Raw genomic sequence first — 22,958 nt, forward strand, 5'->3', positions numbered from 1 at the left:
CGGTCGCATTAGTTCTGAGGAAATGCACACGTGAAAAGGCAGCTATTGAGCCAGCGCGGCAGCGAACCAGACTGGTAGCGAGGCAGTAAGCGAAAAAACAACAATCAAACGAATCGACAAAATAAAGCATTGCGCCAGTGAGTGTGTTAAAGGATCAGTCATTGCTTATTCAGCACGGCGGTGGTGAATATCACGTGGCAGCGCCCATTGGCGGGATGACCACCCGCCGTTCTGAAAGGTCCAGAGATGCAGGCGTTTGTGACTATGCGAGGAACGGGGATTGAAACTCACGGATGAGTTGTGTCGCGCAATATGACGGTCGATCCAGGAGTAGTCGCTGCAGCTCTAGATCACGTTTTCGTTTTATCGTTAGCGGGCAAAAAAAAAAAACTCACAGGGACACCTAATTTCATTATCTGTTTAGAACCTCTTGATGCCTTTGCCTGGAGTGACGTCAGTTTTTTATCTGGTGACGTCCCTTCATTCCATCCAATGGGAATGCTCCCATCTGGTAGCGTCGGTTCCCCCCCATCCAACCAGCCAATGGGCATGCTCCAGTCTGGTGACGTCATTCCTTCTAGCTAATCAGCAAATTTAGCTTCCGATGGCACATTTCCTTCCCGACGAGGCTATTAATGCTATCTCATTAATAAAACAACGTGTTTCGAATATGGGGGACAGTGTTGTCTTTCTTGCTCACTTTTTTCGACTCTGCGAACTCTGCATGGCGGGCTGCTAAAGGTTCAGGTACCCTAGCCTTATTACGGCACTGAGATACACCACCCGATTTTCGATAGCGCTCTAGATGTGTCTCAACACCGATTTATCTGGTCAGCATCCTATGACAACGAGACAAGATGATGAAGCAGCAGGAAAATGGAGCCTCGAAAATTATACTGTAAGCCGCCCAAATCGCCGATAGTGGTGTGGCGATCATCAAGCACTGTGACCATCACGTGTACCCATACATGAATTATGCTGATTTCGAAAAGATAGTGCATATACTCCGGCTGGTTCAAAACAAGAGTAAAAAAGAGGATATGTTGCAGATGGTCTCGAGAAGTCGCTCGCGAACCTGCATGCACGGTGTCTCTCAAGGTTCACGTAAAGTAGGTACTTGCTAACATCTATGGCGACATTTCTCAATTTATTCACTCAGGCAGACATCGTACAGAGTCTGTCGTACGGGTAGAGGCTGAAAGCTAAAATGCCTGACGCGGCCTCTACTCCTCTCTAGTTCAGCGTAGCGTATGTACAAGATATGAGATAACAAACCATCAATAATGGCATTAGATATGCACAGGTAGACGTGAAAAAAAGTAATTTGAGTGCACCAGAACTCATAAATTCGAACGAAATATAACAACAGCATATTACGAAATACTGCAAGAAAAAGAAACGAGTGTTGTTTATTGTAAAAATCGTCATACCTTCCACCCCTACGAGGGAACCGGTGTTCCCCCCCTTATACGCAATATTTTCACTTCAGGTATTACAATGTCACGGCTTACATAATCTTCACTCGTTCGGTTGTTCCAGTCCAGTTACTTCTTAATCTTGTGCGGTGGCACGTAAGTGCCGTGAACGATAGGATGCCTCGATGCAGTTACTTTGGCAAGCAACACAGCATCGAGGCACCCTAGTGCACAATGAAGCGATTAAGTCGACGAAGGTGCGCACAGCATCTGGAATAAAGCAGTTCGCGTGCAGCTCTCTTGAAATACAAACCGTCTCCCACGCCCGAAATGCTTCTAGCTTCAATTCTCAGCAACTTAAACGAACACCATCCAGAAACCGCCCGTCTCAACAGGGCTGCTTCATTCTGTCCTACCTTGGATACACATTTTCACGTCCATCATTTGACACTACTGTGCTCTCGCCATGAGCACATGCGAACTCTGTAGTACCTCCTGTCACACAAAATATGGACCTGACTCGTCATTCGAGTTTCCTTGAACAGCCTAAGCAAATTCTTATTTACTCAATGGCAGCCAAATAGGAAGACACACGTGAGGGGCAACATGAAACCGAGCTCAACCGAAACATTGCGAAAGCTACCACGTCAATGATATCCGGGAGATAAAAAAAAATGGCACTAATATAGCACCGAGAGGGATTCAAACCAGCGACGTCACAAAAAGAGCAGTTTCGTTTTCGATGCTTTACACCTTTCGGATATAACCGCAATCGCTTGCGCTGTTAGCTCTAACTGGTAGCTTCACGCGCCATGTGTTTGAAATCGTTGTCTCAGCAATCGTTCTTGCGTTCATTGTAACGGCTCGAATGTCTGCAAAGGCTGCTTAAGGTATGAGGTCACTTTTTCAGAAAAAAGTGAAATTTAGTTCCTCGCGAGTAAAATTCATTTTTCTGTTACACATATGAAGACAGGAGTTGTGCAATGAACCAAAATATTTATAATATCATCAATCGTCAATGTGTAATAGTGGAATGACCATGAACAATGGTTTTTGTATAAACACCTTCTGAGAAAAAATGAAGCAGTAAAAAAGCAAATAGCACGGTTTTACTTACTGTGGTTCATTGCACAGTTAGGCATACAAGAGATGAGTGCAGAAGCTTTGAATGAAAATCTTGTAGAGGGAAAAGGTTAGGATTGCCCGCGTAAGAAGGAATGGCAACAAAGTGAATTTCGAGAAAAACGAGAAAGAAGATCAGAAATCACTACAAATGCCGTAAATTAATGTCCAGCATGGGTAAAATCCGCTCTATTTGTGGCCCAGCCCCTCCTGAGTCTTGATATTTGCTTAATTTTGGTCGCGTGGCAGCTCGTTTTTGTTATGTTTTTTTTTTTGTGGAAACAGTATAGACCCATAGGAAGACCTCCGGATACGCTGTTGGTCACTTGTCAGGCAAGTTTTGTGTGTACAGACCAGGTTTGATTCCAGTGTGGCTCGAAACGTCTAGCGTATATCTGTTACGGTTGTTTAAATTACACATGCCATCATACAAATCAAACTTCAGTGTTAGTATCCCGACGTAACTATAGAATGTGTTCCAAACGTCTGGCGTCACTGGTGTGAGAATTTTATTTATTAAAGACAAACAAAACTAGAGATAGAAGATAAGCAACAGTCATCATAAATCAAAAATGAGAAATGAACGAGAACGAATAACTAATAATACAAAAAAAGAAATTTTTATTTGGCCGGAAAACTTCTAGTTTCGGTTTCGCGAGATGCGCAGGGGGTTACAACCTTGGCTGTGTCTTTTTAACGGTAATAATTAGTAACATAACTTTTATTGCACTTCATTCAGGAACCAACCGAAATTTTGACGAAAAAAAATTTGAAAATTTTAATTTTATTAAAAGTATTGCTTTGTTTTCATGGGGTTTAATGTCTCGTAGCGACTAAGCCTATGAGGGACGATGTAGTGGAGGGCTCTGGACTGACATCGCACAGTACACGGGCCTCTGGCATTAAGCCTGTGTCGAAATGCGATCGCCGCGGCCGGGATCAAACTCTCGTCCTTCGGGTCAGCAGCCGAGCATCATAACCACTAAGCCAGCGCGGCGGCTACTGTTTGAAGAGTGGCGGGCCAGCGCTATGGCTCGCCAAACAGTGAAAGCATGCAGCGAGAGACGCTGAACGCACTCCCTAGAAAAAAAAAAAGAAAGCGGCTGAACGCGGCTGAACGCGGCAGCCCATAAACAACCAATAGCAGAGAAGGAAGCCGAGCGCGCTGTCCAGCTAAGAAAAGCAGTGGATGACAGAGGCACCTTAATCTTCCCAGCTCGAAGAACACAGGCAGGCTAAAGCGGCACACGTTCAGCAGCAGAATCAGTTGACCTGCAACCGATTGCGGATGCCACCATCTACGAGCCGTCGAAGAAAGCGCTGGACCTTTTCTATACTGCACTTCTTGCCTCAATAAGCAATTAACTTTTAAATTTTTCGTTTTCCTCTTCTACGTTTTGTGCTTCTGGACGCCTCTGCGTATTGGGAACTAGAAGCTCGAAACGTGAACTATATGCAGCTGGCAGCAAGAACACTTCGTTGGGTGGTATTCGCACGGGTGTTGCAACTATAGCGCAGCGCACACACAGGTGAAGATGGCAACGCTAGAATCTCGCCTTATCTATTTATAGCGTTTGCCTCGGCATCAAAAAAACAGCGCCACAACGCCCGCGGTTTCTCCGTGTCTGATAGCATCCGATCCTGCCGCACTTAGCACTGACAACTCATGCGCCGAAGCGCTGTTCACTTTTGCGGCGCAAATAGACGAACAGGCAGGTTGCCACGATATGAGAGGCGAATGCCCTAAACACAGGGTTAAGAAACTACAACTGTAGCAGCCGTGGCTCTCAGCAATGATTCATGGCAGTTGCTCAAGTAAATTGATCGCTCCTAAACCTAGCTGGGCTGGGCTTATTGATCGGCCCTCACAAGCCTTCCTGTCTGCTTCATCTCCGGCACCCCTGCCCGCCGTCTTAACTTTTCTGCCCTGCTTCCTTTCCTTAGAACTGGCACTCATCCGCAAAGAACGGAATGCAAGTCACGTCTGCCTATCACGTGCGCCCGCTCTCCTGCATATTCTAGCTCCTCCCGTTGATTGGAGCGGCGTACCAGTGTACGTAGTGCTAGCTGCACTCGAGTGAACGCGTAATCCGAGCACCACATTGGTATCTGTTTGCACGCCTGTATTCTGTGAGAGCGGTTGTGTTTAGCTTTCAAGAATCTAATCTGACGCGCTGAAGACTGACTACTTGCTTTAGGAATGTGTTGAGCTGGAACTTTGTACTTAAATTTCTTCAAGTTATCGCTAGCTCTGGACTCCAGCTCGGCTTGAAAGAGAAGAATATAGCTATACATGTGTTTCGTAACCATTTGACAGCTTAATGGGGACACTGCTTTGCCACCCAAGTTGCGGCTTTGAAAAGAATGGTTCAAATGAGCCTCGCTGCTTATAGAGGAATGACTTCACTTCCATGCAAGGACGTGGACTACACGGTTATTCAATTAGACGTAGGCACTTTGGTGAAAACCTGTTCAGTCAGAGCGATTCAGACACGCATGCCCAACTTGTTAGGTGCGTTAGTCGAAAAACATGTCGCTCGTAACCATGTAATTGCTAAACAACGAATTACATATTCATATATGCCAAGTTACCCTGCTCTGAATATCTGTCGTCCCGTAAAATGTTCGCCATCGGCAAAAATGAAGTGAGTGCCATGTCACCGCCCACCCGATTCTTGCACCTCAATATGTGCCTTCTTTAATGTACCATTTCCCCGTTGCGTAGCTTAAATATAATTTTGCAGTCGTTTCCTTTTCACCACCAGGTAAGGCAGGGTTATCCCTTTCCTTGCATCTGAGAAACCTGCCTGCACATGTACCGTTTATTTATCGAATAACTAATGATCAAACCTTCCCCCCTAAAAAAGAATCACAAGGCAGCTACGAGCGCGTAACGCGAATGTTTGAGCGCTAGCTCTGGCGTCACAGCAAAGAAACATTTTAGAAGCGTGATGTTTTTTTTTTTCTTGTGAAATCAGACAGCCGGGGGTGAATCTCGATTTGTCCAGGGCTGCAACGATGCTCTGAAGTGAACTTCTTTAGAATTATTGCTTACAGCAGTGACAGCTGACCTGTGCATTCGCTTAGACACTCTAGTTACGGCGTACGAACTTGAACCCTCGTGTGAACACGGTAACACGAACCACCTTTGCAGGATGAGGTGTTTGTAGCTGAGCTTGCCCCAAGACGGGCACAGGGGAGTTAGCGAAGCTTCAGCCGAGCGCAAACCACTAAGAACGCCGGGCACCGGGCTGGGTGGTGCTTGTAGCCGCCCGTGTCCGGCGGTGTGTTTCGAACCAGTCACTTCTTGCAGCCGAACCGGACACCCAAGTCATTAGACCACCTGTCGCCTCCCACCCCCTCCTCTCTCTTACTCCAGTCCTCTAAAAGTGGAAAGAGGATTTCTCTACGCCCACTTTGCCATTTGCCACCTGAGGCAGGTGGCGCTGCGGGCGCTGACGACGACGCGAAATGGAACAAGCTAATATGAGCTAGCGCTCTCAAATTATTCACCAGTGAATTTATTCAGCGAGAAAAACTACGGCCGTTGGATAGCCTTCGCATGTAATTTAAAAATGGACAACCATGAAGCCGTGAGGCACGTCAAGCGTGGGGAAAAACCGCTAAAAACCTCGCGACGATATTTTGGACAGCTACTGAGATAACTTAGGCGCCTGTAATAACGGCTGGGCACATTCTACTGAGCGGAGATGACGGAGTGAAAACGTTGTGAAAACAGCTTTTGAAACATAGGTTGCTCGCAACCATACGGGGCCCCGTACCCTCCCCGTCACAGCAGAATAGTACGTGCTTGTTGGAAATCTCTATTTCTGTTAAATAGCTTCGTTAACGTCGCACTCTGTCTAAGCTACTCTTGAGCCCGCGACACCACAAGTTTCCGTACTTTTTGCCGTAAGCTTGTAGCGCAGTATAAAAGGGACTAAAATTGACGGGGACACCTAATATTACCTAACTTGTTGACAAGACTGTCGATTCCTTTGACGGATGTGACGTCACTTCGGTCCAGCCAATGTGAATTATCCACTCTGTGAAAATTACCTGCCTTAAACCAATGGAAAATCTTATGGCCAACATGTCTTCAGTGCGCTAGCACTAGATGTCTCGCAAGCGAAAAAGCTGTGCTGTCTGGGGGTGAAGCCTCCACCTGCCACGGCTGGCAGGAGGTAAAGTGGAGAGGGGGCAATTCCCTCTCCACTATCAGCGGAGAGGGAAATGCAAGTGGGAGAGAGAAGACGAAGGGAGGGTGACAGGCGAGAGATTGCGGATGGCAAAGTGGAGAGCAGGAAGTCCTCCTTCCCTTTCCATGCGCTAGCACTGGGTGGGTCACCACCGAAAAAGCTGTTATGTGTCCTGGTGAAACCTGGTGGTGCATTGGTGAAGGAGGAAAGCCGGTTTCGCGGCAGGTGCAGGCGAGAGGAAAGGCAGAAACCGTGTCGGGCCATGGCTGGCGCTTACGTTACTGCAGGACAGTCGTAAGTAATTTCTGCGACTGGTCCATACATATTGTGCTAGCGCACTTACGTCGCATTTAGTTTAACGAAGTGAAGGTTTTTTTTTTTCGAGAAGGTTTTTATCCTGCCGCATTACAAAAAAAAAACAATACGAATGAGACCGTATTGTGACGTATAAATAATAGAGAAGAAGCTCATTTATTTTCCAAAAAAAGGGGGATAATATAAAAAGTAGTACCACCCGCATACAGGGTCGGATTGACGCATCCTTCGTCTTGTAAGCGGACGGCTCTACAGCGCAGTTGTTACCGCTTGCTAAAAAGGTAGATAGACGGGAACTGGGCAAGCGTAAAGGTCACTGGGCACTGTAGTGGAAAATATCAGTATGCGTTCCGCGCCACGCTTTGGGTCGAATACGAAATAAGACCGAGCTCTGCCACACCGGCAAATGTTACAAAACACCCCCCCCCCCCCCTCAAAAAAAAAAAAAGACGAAGCGCATTTCAGGCTTTCTAAGGACGTTACAGGAACGCGAGAGAACGACGGTGAAGAAAAGGAAGAAAAAGTTTGCCAGGGAAAAACACCAAGGGAATGAAGGAAGGCAGAAGAGCTGTGTCGCGAGGGTCAGCAGGAATGGAGCTGACCGCCGCCAGACGGCGCGGTGACTCGCAAAAGTCTCCGTGTCATTCCCAGCACGTCGTTACGACGCAGCTCGAACGGAGCGGTCACAGGCGGCCGGGAGTGTGAATTGGGAGTGCGAGGAAGGGAAGTATTTGTAAAAGCGAGCTTCCCCTTTTTTTCTTTCCTCCCTTCCTTTCGCGGGAACAGGGATCGGGAGTCGCGGATCTTTCATCCTGTAATGTGCGTGCGCTCCACTTTTACAAATTGCGATGCGCGACGCGACGTTGCCGTCGTTGTCCGCGCTACCGGTTTCCCCCCGAAATGGAGGAGGTCGCGTTGGTGAGGAAAAAATAGCGAGGAAGGAAAATTCGATTGAGCCTTTTTGTTGTCAACGTGACGTGTACGTAGGCAAAAATGTGCGGGTAAGAAGAAAGCGGACATGAGAGAGAAAGAATACGGGGAAAGCGTACACAAGAAATTGAGAACGCAGTCGTATAATATGTTCCACGCATTATTTCCTTCTTTACCGCAGGAAGACAGACGATTTCAGGGTGGTGTGCATAGAAATTTTTCCACTCAATTTTAAATATTTTTCTTTATGCGGGACAACATAGTATAGCTAGAAGAATTCCCTTCTCAGTGATGGAAAGAAGAAAACAGAATGTACAGGGTCGGTCAGAAGTTCCCAGGCCAAAATCTCTATAGAGGATAGAAGTGTCGTTCTCACCTTTGTGAACTTTGATTTCATTATTGTTATCATAATAGGCAGGATATGCCACTAAAAAGCAGACCCTGTTGCATGGGGACTCTTCACAAACCCTGTACGTTGCTTTGGAAACAAAAACAAAAATCTTTGGAAATATTTCAGTCTCGCACAAACAGTCACAAAAATATAAACATATCCAATCAGAAAACAAAAGGATAAAAATCTAGAAAATACGCTTTGCATTCCTATGCCAACAGTGAGCCTTCAAAGTTAAATGACTCTTCATAAAAACTTTCCACTCAGCAAAAATAAATAAATAAATAAAAACAGCTGCTCTCGCGCAGGGTTTTAGGCTACAGTATACTTCGCAGTGCGTTGCCAAGGTGGGCCCTCGGGCCGTCTTGCAGAAAACTGCATCCGCTACACTACTGGTGGTACCGAATCGTTCAAACATGCCCTGTACCTTAAGAGAGGTCCGGAAAGAAGTGATGGTCATCGGTAACGGCGGAAACGGAGGTTACAGACGGGCACCTATCGATATAGTCCGGGCTGGGTGGTCCAACGACCTCTGTTCGAAATAAACTAAGACGAATGGACGTCATACTTCCGCACAAAGCTGCAGGCACTTGCATCTAGAAGGCGTATCAATGATGCAATATGGCAAGAACACCGTCGCTGCTAGACAGGGTCAGCGCGAGACGACGACACTACCTTGGGCGCCGTGTTTTCCGCGATCGCTCCATGTTGACAGGTTTTGTGAGAAGCTTAAAAATACCCCCTCACATGGCTGACCAAAAGCCCGACTCCGAAACTGACGTAGAGCCTTTTTTAAACATACTAAATTCCGTTGCTTGTCCAGAAGCAGCCAGGATTGTTCGCACAATGGTTCAGATTGAAAGCCTTTAATAGGCGCGGTAAGGAAAAACGTGCATGGACCGTCGATGACTAATGCCAAAATGTCAACGCGTACTATTTTTAAATTTCTGTGTTTAGCTCGCATTTCTGCGTAATTTTTTATCTGATGGCATATCATAAATTACGTAGATGTTTAAAATGTAAAAAAAATGATCATCGGTGTAATTATTCGCAAGGACTAACCTGAACGCCGCGAAACAGCCGGCATTTCTGCATAAATGCTCTTCGAAAGAAAGCAGTCGTGGTTGTATACGTTACATCAGTCTGTGACAGTGTTACTTAACGGCAACTAAAGGTAACTGGAACTGTAGAAATGTACATCGGGGAATTACCAGCAGTACGCGATAAGCTCGAAAATTGGAGGGACACTTAAACTCCGCCTTAAGGGTATGACGCAATAGCGGTAATGGGTTAATGCGCATATGTGCGGTATTGGTCATTCTCTACTTTACATTCATAGATCCCTGGGCGTCCTCGTACCCCCCCCCCCCCCCCCCCCCCCCGCGCAGTGGTGCAGCGTTTTAAGCGATGCGCCCCTGAGATGGCAGGTGCTGCCACCGGTGGGGGCTTGTGCGATCTAGGTTGCTCTTCCCGAGCAAAAATCTTGCGACCAATTATTAACTGCCACCTGGCACGGTGGGCAGTTTGCTCACAATCCTGTGGGCAGGTTGTGATGATGCCACAAGGTCACGTGACCTAGGTGGCTCACCTGCCTCCCAGGCTGCTTCTGTGGGGATTTTTAGCTCACGGTCAACGACGGCAAAGACGACGACGACGCCGTCTTTACTGAGACACGAGCTATCCTTAACGCTGTCACGTTTCGCGCAGTTTACCCTTTTCATTCGATAAAAGGGAGGCTTTCCGAATCGCTTTGTATCCTTGCGATATACAAACGACGACAAAGCGCACTAATGCGACACTTCCTCCAAACAGCAAAGACTATACACTTCACCTGAACACCGGCTTTGTGTGGTGTAGATAAACGACAAACATGGGTTTGTCAGGAACCTTCAGTTTTGGTAGGCACTCCTACCATCAACACACTAACGTATCCACGTGTAAGAAGAGCTTCAAATGGGCCTAGTTGGTTTGTAATCGGTTCCTGAGAAGGAAGGCACTTGCGTAAGCGACCCGTCGGTAGTGCTGACGAAGCGAGAGATAAACTTTTTAAAGAAGTGAAAAGATTCCGTCCTCTACGCATGCCTGTCAGCAGAAGAAGATTAGACTACTCATCTCCATGAAGCTACTTGTTTTTGTGTCTTTTCATCTCAACAATTCATATAAAACGAATTTCCCACGCAATAAAATCAGTTGATAGTTTGCGCCCTGTCTGTATGTGTCGTTCTTGTCTGTGTAAACGTTGAGTAGCGCCATAACAATGCCGAAGATATCCACGTGTCTTCGGGCAACGAGTCACTCCGAGCTAGGAAGGCGACCACGACCCAACGTCGTCCTCAGAGATGACGCTTTTTCGGACATGTATAGGACGATCGACCGTTGGGCCCACGGTCAATTTGCTTCGACGCGCGTGGGAGTGCTTGACTAGTGGAATCAGGGGTGGGGAGGAGGAAGGCATCGCTTCCGACGGGGAAACAAATTCCATTAAGCTCGGCGAATTACACGCACGACTTGCCCGGAACATTAGACACTCGCGGTTCTTCGGATTCGATGGCCCGACGCACGCATCGGACGACCACCACGACAGACGAGCGGAACGCTAACCAAGTGGCGAACGTCCGCGCAAAGCCCCATCGACCGATCTTTCCGGTCTGACGGGACGACACAGCCACAGAATGCACAAATGCGTTCCGCTGTGACGATTGATTCTTCTCGACTTGGCCTCAAATGGGTTCCGCTGGCAGTGCATTACAGATGGCGTTGCGCATAGGCACAGTGAGCTACGAGGTAAGAAGATTCTAGGTTTACACCTGAATTTTATTGTGTCAGTGCATTTCATCAGCTGTCGAAAAAAGGGAAAAGACAGCTTCAAGGGGCACTGTGAACTAATTCGAGTTGGTTTATAGCGATTGAACACTATACCTCGTTCTATTGAGAGAGGGGCTACTTTGACTAAGGCGGAGCTTTCGCGAGCTAGAAAACGTCAAGAAAAACTACATCGGCAATGGGTGCGAATTAAGCTATCCGCGCAACGGCGCTCCCCTTTATGTTTGACTTTGCGAGAACGCTGTTCGTCCGTTAGCGCACGTTTAAAAGGCGGGGGCTCCGTCGACGGGGGCAACTTCGCCAGATGTTTCCCTCTTACGCTTGCGATACTCCCGAAAATAAGCTGCGTTCATCTGGCGATGATGTTGGATTTCACCAAGCAGCTTTGCGTTCCGCATCATGTACGGCTGCATTTTGCCGTTGTCGAGAGGTTGAGGTTCTTGCAGCTGCTGGTGGGGTTAGCCTTGCGGAATCTGCCGGAAATTGCTCCACCGTAGCGACACCTAAATGCTGAATATGGACAACAAACCAGGCACATTTCTCACATATGACTGATCTGCATGGCTCTAAACACAATCACCTGTAAACGTCATTAGTCAACTCCTCTGTCACCATCTGGAGTCCACATCTGAGTCCTGGTGGAACTTTGAAAGAAGTCATGAAGCCTCCTTTCAACACGACTGTTTTCCACGCGGGTAGACAATGCCCTGAAGGGAACTGTGAGGGGCTCCTGTATTCTTGAGGGAAGCGAACAACACACACATTTCGGCGTTGTACACTGGGCAGCACATAAGACAACGTTCTATATCACCGCACACACCACATGTGGAACACAGCGGAGACGATGCCAGGCCCGTCTTATAGACCCACGCAGGGGTACGAGCAGAGCCCGTGCGAATGCGATGTAGTAATGTGGACTGGGATCTTTTTAGTCCCTTGGCCACACAAGGCTTGTTGGGTGTACTCCACACGGTTCTGCCGTTGCCGACACTTCTTATCACGCTTACGAGCGCGCTGCATCTTAGCTTTGACTGCGGTTGATCCGACGGTTCCATGTTTTTTCCATGGCGAAGGAGCTGCACGCCCTGAGTCGCGACCTCCGCTCTGAGCTGCAAAGACGACGGCCTCGTGAGGACCATTAATGCTGCGTTGTAGCTGCGTTGTGACGGATGACGCGATGGTCATCGCGGTTGAGTTCCCTAAAACAGCTTTCCAGCGAAAAAAAATGAAAGCAGGTATCGCCACCAGAGGTCGTTTTCACTAGAAAGCTGACAGTTGACAGCCGTGCGGTGCGGACGCTTGTTTTCGGTGCTCCTCGGATTACGCGTGTTGACCGGGACCGGACGGACGGACGACTGCGAGAGAGCCGTGACTGCGACAAACAGATGGGTTCTTTCCTTTAATATATTTCAGAGTTTAGATTCAGGCTAGTTTTAGATCTAGGCTAGTTAGGTGAAGTGCTCGCGAAAGAACAGGTCAGTGCCCTAACGGCCGGGCCTTTTCGGGCCGGCAGCTATAGATTTGCAGGGCTCATTCGTAAGTTAACTGGTTTAGACAAGTAGTTAGAATTTCTGTTCTAGGTGTTCGGCTTTTGCGGTAGGCAGAATTTTATTCGAGCACGTGGTTGCAAGTGGTTTTCTTTTTTTCTAGCATTTTGTGGTAGCAATAATAGAGTGATGTTAAGATGGTCAAGCAACTGAAGGTTAAATGCAAGGAGTGAGGCGTCGGTGAATTTGAAGGAAACGCGGTTCGAATCTGTAGAGGAGGCCGCAGGCGTGGATTTTATGTGCAAATGCCGCGTATTAGGTGCACGGCTGGAGAGGTCTGACGAAGCGAACACCAGTCTAGCGTTACGTATGGATGCTCTAGAAAAAGAGCTACAGGTAGAGAGGGCAGAGAAGCGCTAACTCCAAGAGCAGCTTAGTGAATTGTTGGATGCAGAAATGGCTGACACCGCCAAGCGAAGCCACATTGGCGGACATTCCAGCGCCAGCCACGTGGATGGGGCCTGCGCTGGCATGGACAGCGATAAGGAGTTAGGTCAGGCGGGTTCAGACAGGAACAGCTACGCACACGTGGCAGCTAGGAAGTCTGGAGGCGATGGAGAGGAGGGGAACAAGCTAACTTCCAGGAATGAGGTCGCAGTCACAAATAAGAGGCGGCATAATAATCCGGAAGTTAGGATGGAGGAAGAGAATAGCCAAGTGCTTATCGGTGGTGACTCAAATATGAGTAGGTGCAAAAGAGCTATAATAGAGCGTGTAAAGGGTGATAACCGGGTAGCAGTCGGGGCATTCCCAGGCAGGACTATGGACGCAGTACTGAGAGAGACAAAAAGCGAACTTTCTAAGAATGTTGCAGAGCGCAATTTGTCGTGGTAGCGGCGGGGCTAAATGTTGTCGTGAATGGTGAAGCCGCAGGAACAGATTCACGATGTTGAGGGAAAATGTTTAGAGGGAGATGACACTGTGAACTACATTGCGTCAGTGATAGCTGAGCCATTTAGGAAAGACGATAGGGTAATCGCCCGAAATGAGGGAGCAACACACGATTGCACATTAGAAAACAGCTTAGAACTGACCAATCTTAACTGGAAAAAGGCGGAAGCAAATATTTCAAAATGCGTGTCCGTAGGAATAGATGAAATTCCAATCAAGTTAATTAATGAACTTCGCCCAAGAGGCAAGGAAACGCTGATAAAAGCATTGGAGGCAGTCATAACAAATAAGCAAATTCTGCACAGCTAGAAACAGAGTAAAATGAATTTGATTTATAAAGGCAAAGGTGATAAGACGAACATCAAATCTTTCCGACCGATTACGATAACATCATTTATATACAGGCTGACGATGCAGGGCGGTGAAATTAAAAATGCAGTCATGGGTAGAAAGTAATAGAGTACTCGGAGAACTTCAGAACGGGTTCAGAAGTGGTAGATGCTGAGATGCATTTCTAGCGCTGCATTTCTAGCGCTTTTTATGCTGTTCAACAGTATTACACTCACAGAAGACGTTGGCAAGGTGACGATTAGAGCTATGAAACGTCATAGTAACAACTCAAGAAGTTACCGGTCGGGCTGGTTGGTAGTGTGCAGGGTGGTAAGAAGTTCCCAAGCCACATGGTCTGCTTTCCGCGGCATATCCTGCAACCTATGATAGAAATAAAGGTGTGAAGGTTCTCAGAGGTGAGAATGGTACTTATTCTATCCTTTATAGAGATTTTGGGGCTTCGAGGGTGTCGTAACTGACCGACTATAGCGCTTGAAAGCAGACCGTGTGGCGTGGCAACTTTGATCGACCCTGTACATTTATGTTCACGTCGGGACAAGGAAAGCAGAAAGACGACGACAAGAGAAAAGCGCTCGCGTTCGTTTTCGTTCGGTTGTCGTTCTCCTTAAGCGCTAAGCGCCTTGACATAAATAGCAGCACCTGCTTCCTCCTTTTCACAGCGTTTCTCAATGCTCAAGACTGTTGCAGAGTGTTAATGCTAAAACCAACTTATCATTGCCATATTATTGTGAAGCGAATGATGCACCTTATTCCTCGTTGAGTGAGCATTAATTCAAGTTGTTAGGTGCGCAGCAGATGAGCTTTCGTGTAGTTTTAATTATATGATTAGTGGGACGAATCTTCTAATAAATTTCCGCCAAACTTACGTACAAGAATTGTATCCTTTTTAAGCCGCTGAGGCTATACGTCCGAATATCTCGCACAACGGCGGAATGAGCAAATAAAATCACGCATATATAAAGTCGTCTAAAAGGAGAAAAAGACCTGTATCCCTTCGACTGATGTGGGGCCGAGACCATGGCGGCCACTTGTGCAGCCATGTTGTTTGCTCAGCCCGCCTCCCCTGAATACAACAACCTTCTCTCTTCAGACACGCCCGGGGTGAGAGTGCTTTCACTGTGCTGAATGTTTGCTCGCTTCAGCGGCTTTGCGCCGCGTGCCGGGGGGCAAGGTACCCGAGACGGTTCGCCGAAGCACAAGACACCAAATGTCAGAATCAGTGCTCTTTCGCCTCAGGTCAGGCGATCCGCTCACGCGAAGCATCATAACAAGGTGGCGCAATATGTTTTCTTCTTCGGTGCCAAGAACAGCGCCTCCGGGCATGTAGCGGACTGCATAGCGCGGCCTAAGCTTGCAAAGGCTCTAAACTCAATAGAACAAAATAAATAACGGATATGCAACCTTGTTAGCAAAAGACCCGACGCTCTCGTGTGGAGGAGCGGTTGTGCAAGGCGCTGGGTGTAGGGAGCGGAGAGGCAGGGTATTGCCCTCGTCGTACTTAACCCGAATGTGCACCGTACGCATTTAGCGCACTGCTGATAGCAGGCTCCGAAAAAGAAGAGAGGTTTTCGCAGTCGTTTCACGAAAGGAACGGACAGAGCCGCACAGTGGCTGGGAAATATTCCGCAGCAGATTCCTCGAGCGCATTGAGATGATACGATTGGTGAGAGAAAGGAAAATTTAACTGCGCCGTGAAGACCACTGCTAACGGGTTCTACGGGCTGGTCGTTCTTGCGTTCTGATTGTTGACAAACCGCGAGGCGCTTTTTATTTCTCTCTGAGAAACCCTAAACCATCAAAACAAAATTACTATAATGAAGTGCCACAAAACTCAAAGGCATGTCATTAGAATCGAGCCAAGAGAGTTTGCGAAAGGCCAGCACAACAGACAATAGATTTAGTTCCGAAGATTTGCGCGGCTTTGGTAGCACAGTAGCAACACTGACAAGAAAGAAAATGACGCAAACACAGGCGCTTAAGTATACACAACCAACTAGCCAGCCATTACGTATTACAGCTTTGATTTGCAAGATGTCGTCTGCCCTTGCAAGACGGAAAGCCTCATCTCTGGTAGGTTCGAGAATTTACGTTCTTAGTGCTACCTTTGAGTATATAAACATATTGAAATGAAGGTGCTAGCATCGGGTATGCGGTGTATACAATAGCAGCAAGAAAAAAATGGTACCCGTAGAATGAAAAAATATAATAAGTGCAAAAGACTCGTATGATCTCAGAAGACAGTATTGAGCAGGAGAAGCAGGTCATTTTTATGCTCCAAGTAGCTGCGAGACGGCAGACCTCGGAACACGCGGTGCACTGGTCAAAGACAGCCGCTGAGGACGCAAAAAATTAATGGCGGGGCTGTGAACACAGTGCTGTTTAGCCCTTCCATTTGAAGTTGGGCGTGCGCGTCTAAATACAAGAATCACGCATTACTTAGCGTTTTTGTTCTGGTTCGCTTGCGGCAAGTCGACCTCAATAAGGTGCAAGAACTTTGTGAAGGAGCGAAACGTGTATTGTGGAAAACTTTTAAGAGCTCAGTAATTAATGCTGAAGAGGTGCCAGAGCAGGGAACAAATAGGTGACATCGAACGCATTTTTTAAAGGGTTCTTAATTGTCCATCTCCACTGCTCATGTAACCAGTACAACAATGACAAGCGGCTTCATCTTCGCGTCTAGCATGTGCAGGTGCGGCCAAAATATTACGAAGCATGCTTCAGCGTATGAAAATTTTCTCACGTGAAAATTTTTTCAACGTCTTCTCACGTTGTTCTGTAGAGGAGATATTAGTGTGTCTTCTGTTCACACGCGAACGCGTCAGTGACGTGTGCTAAGCTGTGTAAGAAGCACCTCCTAATTTGCGTTAGGGAAGGTGTGGCGAGAGTTCGAATCACCGAAGCGTGCTCCGTAATATTATGGCCGGGACTGTACTACGATTACTGTCTGTCCACTATAGAGAAACTGCAAGCGTGTACTAGAGATTCTCGCACCGGCTGTCATTTGCGTTTCACGCTAGCGAACGAGAAACGTTCGTGGATAAGTGCAATTTGCCAACAGCTGTATACTGACATAAAAATTTTTACTTTCGCTTTTTTCTTTTAAGAACATTAAAAGTGTAATTGCTAATGGCGGAGCGTAATATTCAAGGACTATATTCGGATACAACTCAAGAGCGATGTGGCTTTTTCCCCGTCAAAGGACCCCCTTCCAGTCAATGGCGTCCGCTGATTCCCATGAACTTGCTAGCGTGACAATAAAAGGGGGCGGGCACTATCCTCGACCATGGAGGGAGGGGGCTGTCCTCTTTCATCTGTCACTACGTTATATATAATTTTTCTTTGATTCTCAGCATGTCCTTCGGCGCTTCGCTGTTTCGTTTCCACACAATCGCGCTTTGCTTTTTATTGCAAACACATGCACGCAAATGCGTGCAGAAAGCACTTGACGACGCTGGCAAAAACGGCCGTGAGGGGGCAGTAATTACCGACCGCCGTATATCGCGCTTCAGAGCGTCAACTTGAAGCAGCACACAGTTCCGATGGTGAGAGCGCGCGGGAGCTTGCTATAATGGCTTTCCTCCTCCGCACGCATCCTTCGCACGGTGAAATAACCCTCCTCTCCCTGGCCCCCTGCTCTTGTTCCCCTCGTCTCGGAGAGAGGCGCGACTAAAAACATCACTAGGAAACTATGCACGCAAGCCCGAGAACTGCGCCTGGCAGAAACTGGAGCTCTCGGCACTGCGAATCATGGACGTAAGGGTGGCTGCGTCCCAGAAATGCTTGCCGCGGCGCAATGAACGCTTTTCTTTTGAACGTAATTTTTTTTTCGCAACCCGATGGCCGTTTGCTTTACGGCGTATTCCAATAGACGATCCGGACTAGGTTATCTTGCTCCGCGAAACCGCAGAGCGTGTTTCAATGGGTGACTTGTATTCAGGTCCTCAATCCTGGTTGCACCGCGACGGTATGGTGCCGGAACTCTCCCAGACATCTTGCTCCTTTGCGGAATTGGAGAGCGGCTCTGGATCGCCGGTTGGAATACTCCATTAGTCGTGTCGCGAGGTGTACGCTTTCGTCATCTTGAGACAGTTTGCGACAAGGCCCCCACAGCTGTCGCAACACGGTCACGTCCTTACAAAAATGGTCTAAAGACAATCTATAGACTTCTTATAAACTCAATAGCCTTCCTATTAATACTTCTTTTCGTCCTTTCATAGTCTGTAGACTAACCAAAGATAAAAGTCTACTAAAAGTGTATGGCCTAAATCTATCGATAGTTTATAGACTGTCTACAGGATCTGCATTGCCTATAGACTGTTCTCTAGGGTTTGTCTACAAAGAGTCTATAGACTTTATAGACAGAAGTTAATGGACAGTCTATAGACTGCCTAAAGAAATTTTTGTAAGGGCGGTCATTATCGCCTCTATAATCGTTTCAGCCGCCATTTCTTGCTTTGATCGAAAACAGATATTTTTGCGCCTTAAAGGCATTTTGTTAGGTTCCTAGCACTAAAGGCCAGCGGGTAAGTTTTAGTGCGAAAACACTAGTTCATGCGGTCAAACGCAACCAAGAATCTAGTGGCAATTGCATGACCTTAAGGGTGCAGAAATAAAATAAATATTGAAGCGAATGGGCTTCGAACCGGCGGCAGCGCGAACAGATCAGCTTCGCTGGCCACTGCACGAGAGCACTATGCTATCGCCGCAGTCACTCATGCGTCGTGTTAAACTGCAACACACCCTCTCGCTTCTTCTTCTTCTTCTTCTTCTTCTTCTTCTTCTTCTTCTTCTTCTTCTTCTTCTTCTTCTTCTTCTTCTTCTCTTCTTCTTCTTCTTCTTCTTCTTCTTCTTCTTCTTCTTCTGCTTCTTCTTTTTCTTTTTCTTCTTCTTCTCTTCTTCTTCTTCTTCTCCTGCTTTTTCTTTTTCTTTTTTTTTTCTTCTTCTCCTTCTTTTTCCCTTTTTCTTCTCCTTCTTTTTTCCCTTTTTCTTCTCCTTCTTTCCCCCTTTTTTTCTTCTTCTTTTCCCTTTTCTTCTTCTTCTTCTTCTTCTTCTTCTTCTTCTTCTTCTTCTTCTTTTCCTTTTTCTTTTCTTTTTCTTCTTCTTCTTCCTCTTCTTCTTCCTCTTCTTCTTCTTTTCCTTCTCCTTCTTCTTTTTCTTCTTCTTAGAACATGGCACATACCCACATGGGGGATGCGCATTGCACATCGTCGTCTTCATCAACCTACATCTGCGGCGCGAACAGATCAGATCAGCTTAACCACGATCAGCGCCTAACCTGAGTGTATACCGTGGTCAGATGTGCCTACTACCTAGCAAAAGAAAACCATGAGCCAGCCAGGCTAAACACATGCTTTCGCACGTCTTCTCAATTTAACTACGTTAAAACCCTGTCACTTTTTACAAGGACGCGGAACATTCCACACAGTGTCACATTCTTTGGAAATAGTGACATCTACTAAATGCCCAGATTTCTCAAGTAAGCATCCGAGCGATCGTGTGAAATTACCTTGTGCTTCGACGGTTCTCATTATGCTCGACAAAGAGCAAAAACAATCAACGTTTCTACTGGAGGCAAAATTTGTCTGCATGAACATGGTAGACGATGGGCAACTCCGCTCAGTGTTTTCTGAAATATTATTTACTAGTTTCGCTGTATGGCACCCACAAGAAAAAATTATTCGTGACAAGAAGGAGACTAAATTCAACTGAAACAGTGAAATTACTGCTATAGGTGCAGCACATTCTCAGGAAGCTGGGAGTTTGCTGTGCACACCATTGCGTTGAGGTGTTGCGAGCTTTCCTGTACAGCGTTTGCCAGAAATAACCAGGCTGCACGGTTTGCTTTTCATTCGAATAGCAGAGCCCTTACGGCTTCCCTAAAGATCGAAAAGTTCTCGGAAGGTGAGGACAAGAGTTCTCCTCACCACACAGAGATTTAGAATTTGAGGTCTGGCATGATAGCTTCAATATACGACCTCGAAGCAAATCGTCTAGCCTGGTTACTTATGGCAAAGACTGCACAAGGCCATGTCATGTTTGTTATCAGCGGCGGTCTTAGGTCGTACGACGCTCGACTGGCGATACTATGAATCATGAATACTATGAATACTATGAATCACCACTACGCACACGCAAATGTGCACGTGCGCAAATAGCAGTTAAAGTGCAGATTTGTCCTTTCCTCTCCGCAGCCATGCACCAAAAGTTCGAAGCATTCCTCGATCCCTACAGCATTGCGCCCTACATGCGGGTGTAGATTTCGTCCCCTAATATGGCGAAGGGCCTTTTCCTATACTCCATTCAAGCGGATCTGTCATCGACATAGCACACTCCTGAATTTCGAACATGTTAAACATTCTTGGACAAAAATCTGAATATTAGAAAACTGCAAGGTACTGGCACAGAAATATTGAAGGTAATTGTTCATTCTTCCGATATGTAGCAAAATATTTCTTTTATATTGTTTCCATCGCCAGCATCGAGCAGTTAAGAATGCCATAGAAAACCAATCGGGAAAGCTTTTGACGATTGCAAAAATGTTAAGAGCAAAAAATTCTGCCGACGGGATATCTGCGGATATATTGATTGTTATAGTGAAATCTTACAATATATGAAAAAAAATTGCGCTTATCAACTCTTTACCGTTGAAAAATGTTTGTGTCCAGAGCTGTTGCGTATGTTTTATTCAAAGGAGCTAACATTGTCTTCTGCTTTCCTTGATATCATGGTCATTCGGCTCCTTCGTTCACTTACTTCGCTTGTTCTTCCGTTTCATTATTTCTGAACCCGAATTAAACTTCGACATAACGGAACGGTTTATAACAAAATAATAGCTATTTCCTTTGTAAACTCCCATAGAAGACCACGTTATCTAACATTTCGTTTTTAAAGAGTAGAGCTTTCCTGCGACTGGGTAAGATGAACACCAAGTAAACTTCACTGGGCACTTTGCGCTGAGTAAATCGACTTGTAAGAGTACGCAACAGTTTGGTTCGAGTTCGATGCGAAAAGTTGAAATTACCGCGCATAAGCGGCCCTATTTTTATAATTTTAGACACAATTGTTTGTAGTCTCTTTTATTTTCGTTTGCTATGAAATACATCTCTGAACCCTTTCTTTTCATGTTTTATTGTTATTTTATGCGTGCAGCAAACTTCCCTTTGTATGGCAGCACCAATTCAGTGCGTGTCCCTTTCCCGGAAGTGGGTGAGGTAATTAACCTGCAGATCAGTTTAGTTAGTTCAGGTAACACGCAGTCGGTGGTGGCTTTGCTCGTTCGGATTCTTGTCTCGCGCCTGGAGTGGGCTGTGAGTCGCTATTCCTGTTCAAACAACGATAGCTCTCAGAATTCATCACCGTTTCCAAAGCCATGAGACAGTACTCCCGTATCATGTGCGCCTAGCGCAAAAAAAAACAAAAAAAAATGTGTTCGTAAACGGAATTCCTTACATCACCCTCACCTATAGTCATAGAAGTACAGATTACTGCACCTTCCAGAACTTCCTGGGTAAGACACCAAAGATCTTTTTTTACAGTTGTTGATGCTTACACATTGACAGGTCATTAACTTCTTTTTTTTTATTAGAGTTGGAGATGTTACATGAAGCGGCCAGCAAGTTAACACTTTTACAAAAACCGACCACGGTTGAACGAACAGTTAGTCTACATGGCATACTTTCAGTACTGGGCTGCAGCGCAATATAATTGAACCCGCCGAATCTAACTTAACATACCTCTCAATACCTAAAGTTTTCCATTCGCAGAACAATCGCGTTGGATTCTGAAGTCTAGAGCACCGGTACTCCTATACCCTCTTGATGACTGTGTACCCATCTCCGCGCAAGGACCTTACCTCAGCACGTACCAAGTCTGTTCAGCAAACAAGAGCCCACGCAATGCACACACTATATCCACGAGTTGAAAGGTCTCCATACACCTTACGCCTGTTGTAAATGAGTATACCCGTGGTGGATAGGGAGCAGGAACGATGGTATTTCTGACAGAACGATTATACTTGAGCATAAGATGGGAAGAGCCGCGGTTGCTCAGTTTTTATGGTGCTCGGTTGCTGACACGAGAGAAGCGGGTCCGATTCCGGCCGCGGCGGTCGAACTTCGATAGAGGCGAAATGCTAGAGGCCAGTGTACTGTGCGATGTCAGCGCACGTTAAAGAACCCCAGGTAGTCGAAATTTCCGGAGCCCTTCACTACGGCGTCCCTCATAGCCTGAGTCGGTTTGGGACGTTAAACCCCCATAAACTAAACCAAACTAAAAAATGGGAAGAAAGCCCAATTTTTAAAGTCTTATCGTCTGAGAAACAAGAGAAAAATTACAAGTCCTCTGGTTGAAACGTTGATCAATAGACAGGCTTTCTTTCACTTTTCTGCAAATTGCGCTGTCGCCTGCTCTAAGATGAACAAGCACCACGTGTCAGCGCGCGCACAGCATGCGAGTGGCTTCGGCGTGCACTCACCGGCCAAACCGATGACACGGGCGAGCACGAGCGCCGTCCAGCGCAGGCGTACCGCGATGCGGCCGTTGCTGGAGCGAGGACAACACATCGCAGAGCAGCGCACTACCGAATCCGTGCAAGCGCGCGTCGCGGCGTTCTGTTATCCTCCGGCGTTCGAAGACACAAAAGACAACCCAGTGCCTCGTGAGATGAGCGAGCGGAGAGCGCCCAAGCAGCCGCACCAGCGCGGATGCTTTCTCGGCTATTGCTGTCAGCGCCGTCGACCGCGGTTTCGGCTCCGTCCCAGTGGTGCACCCCTGCGGTGGCCGCGGGAACTTCGCTCGGCGATCAAATCGCCCAGAGCTGCTACGAACAGCTTCTCTGACGGGAGGCGAAGGACCGCCCCGTCCGCGGCATTTGGAAGTCGGGTGAAACTTTCAAGCAAAGTAATTAACGCCCAGGAAAATAATTCGTTTTCCCCTTTTTCAGCTCTCTGTGCAACGGTTATTCTGAACATGTTTT

General features: G+C 46.9%; 1 pseudogene across 1 annotated transcript in view; it reads right to left on the bottom strand.

The window, feature by feature from the left end:
• The window catches only part of LOC144093532 (uncharacterized), a 62,665-nt pseudogene extending 39,988 nt beyond the window's left edge, over nucleotides 1-22,677 (bottom strand). The window contains exon 1 of the transcript XR_013306298.1: nucleotides 22,458-22,677. The product of XR_013306298.1 is annotated as an uncharacterized LOC144093532 (transcript). The remainder of the gene's footprint in view (nucleotides 1-22,457) is intronic.
• Between the last annotated feature and the right edge of the window lie 281 nt (nucleotides 22,678-22,958).

Source organism: Amblyomma americanum, chromosome 6 (genome assembly GCF_052857255.1).
Source record: "Amblyomma americanum isolate KBUSLIRL-KWMA chromosome 6, ASM5285725v1, whole genome shotgun sequence".
NCBI lineage: Eukaryota > Metazoa > Arthropoda > Arachnida > Ixodida > Ixodidae > Amblyomma > Amblyomma americanum.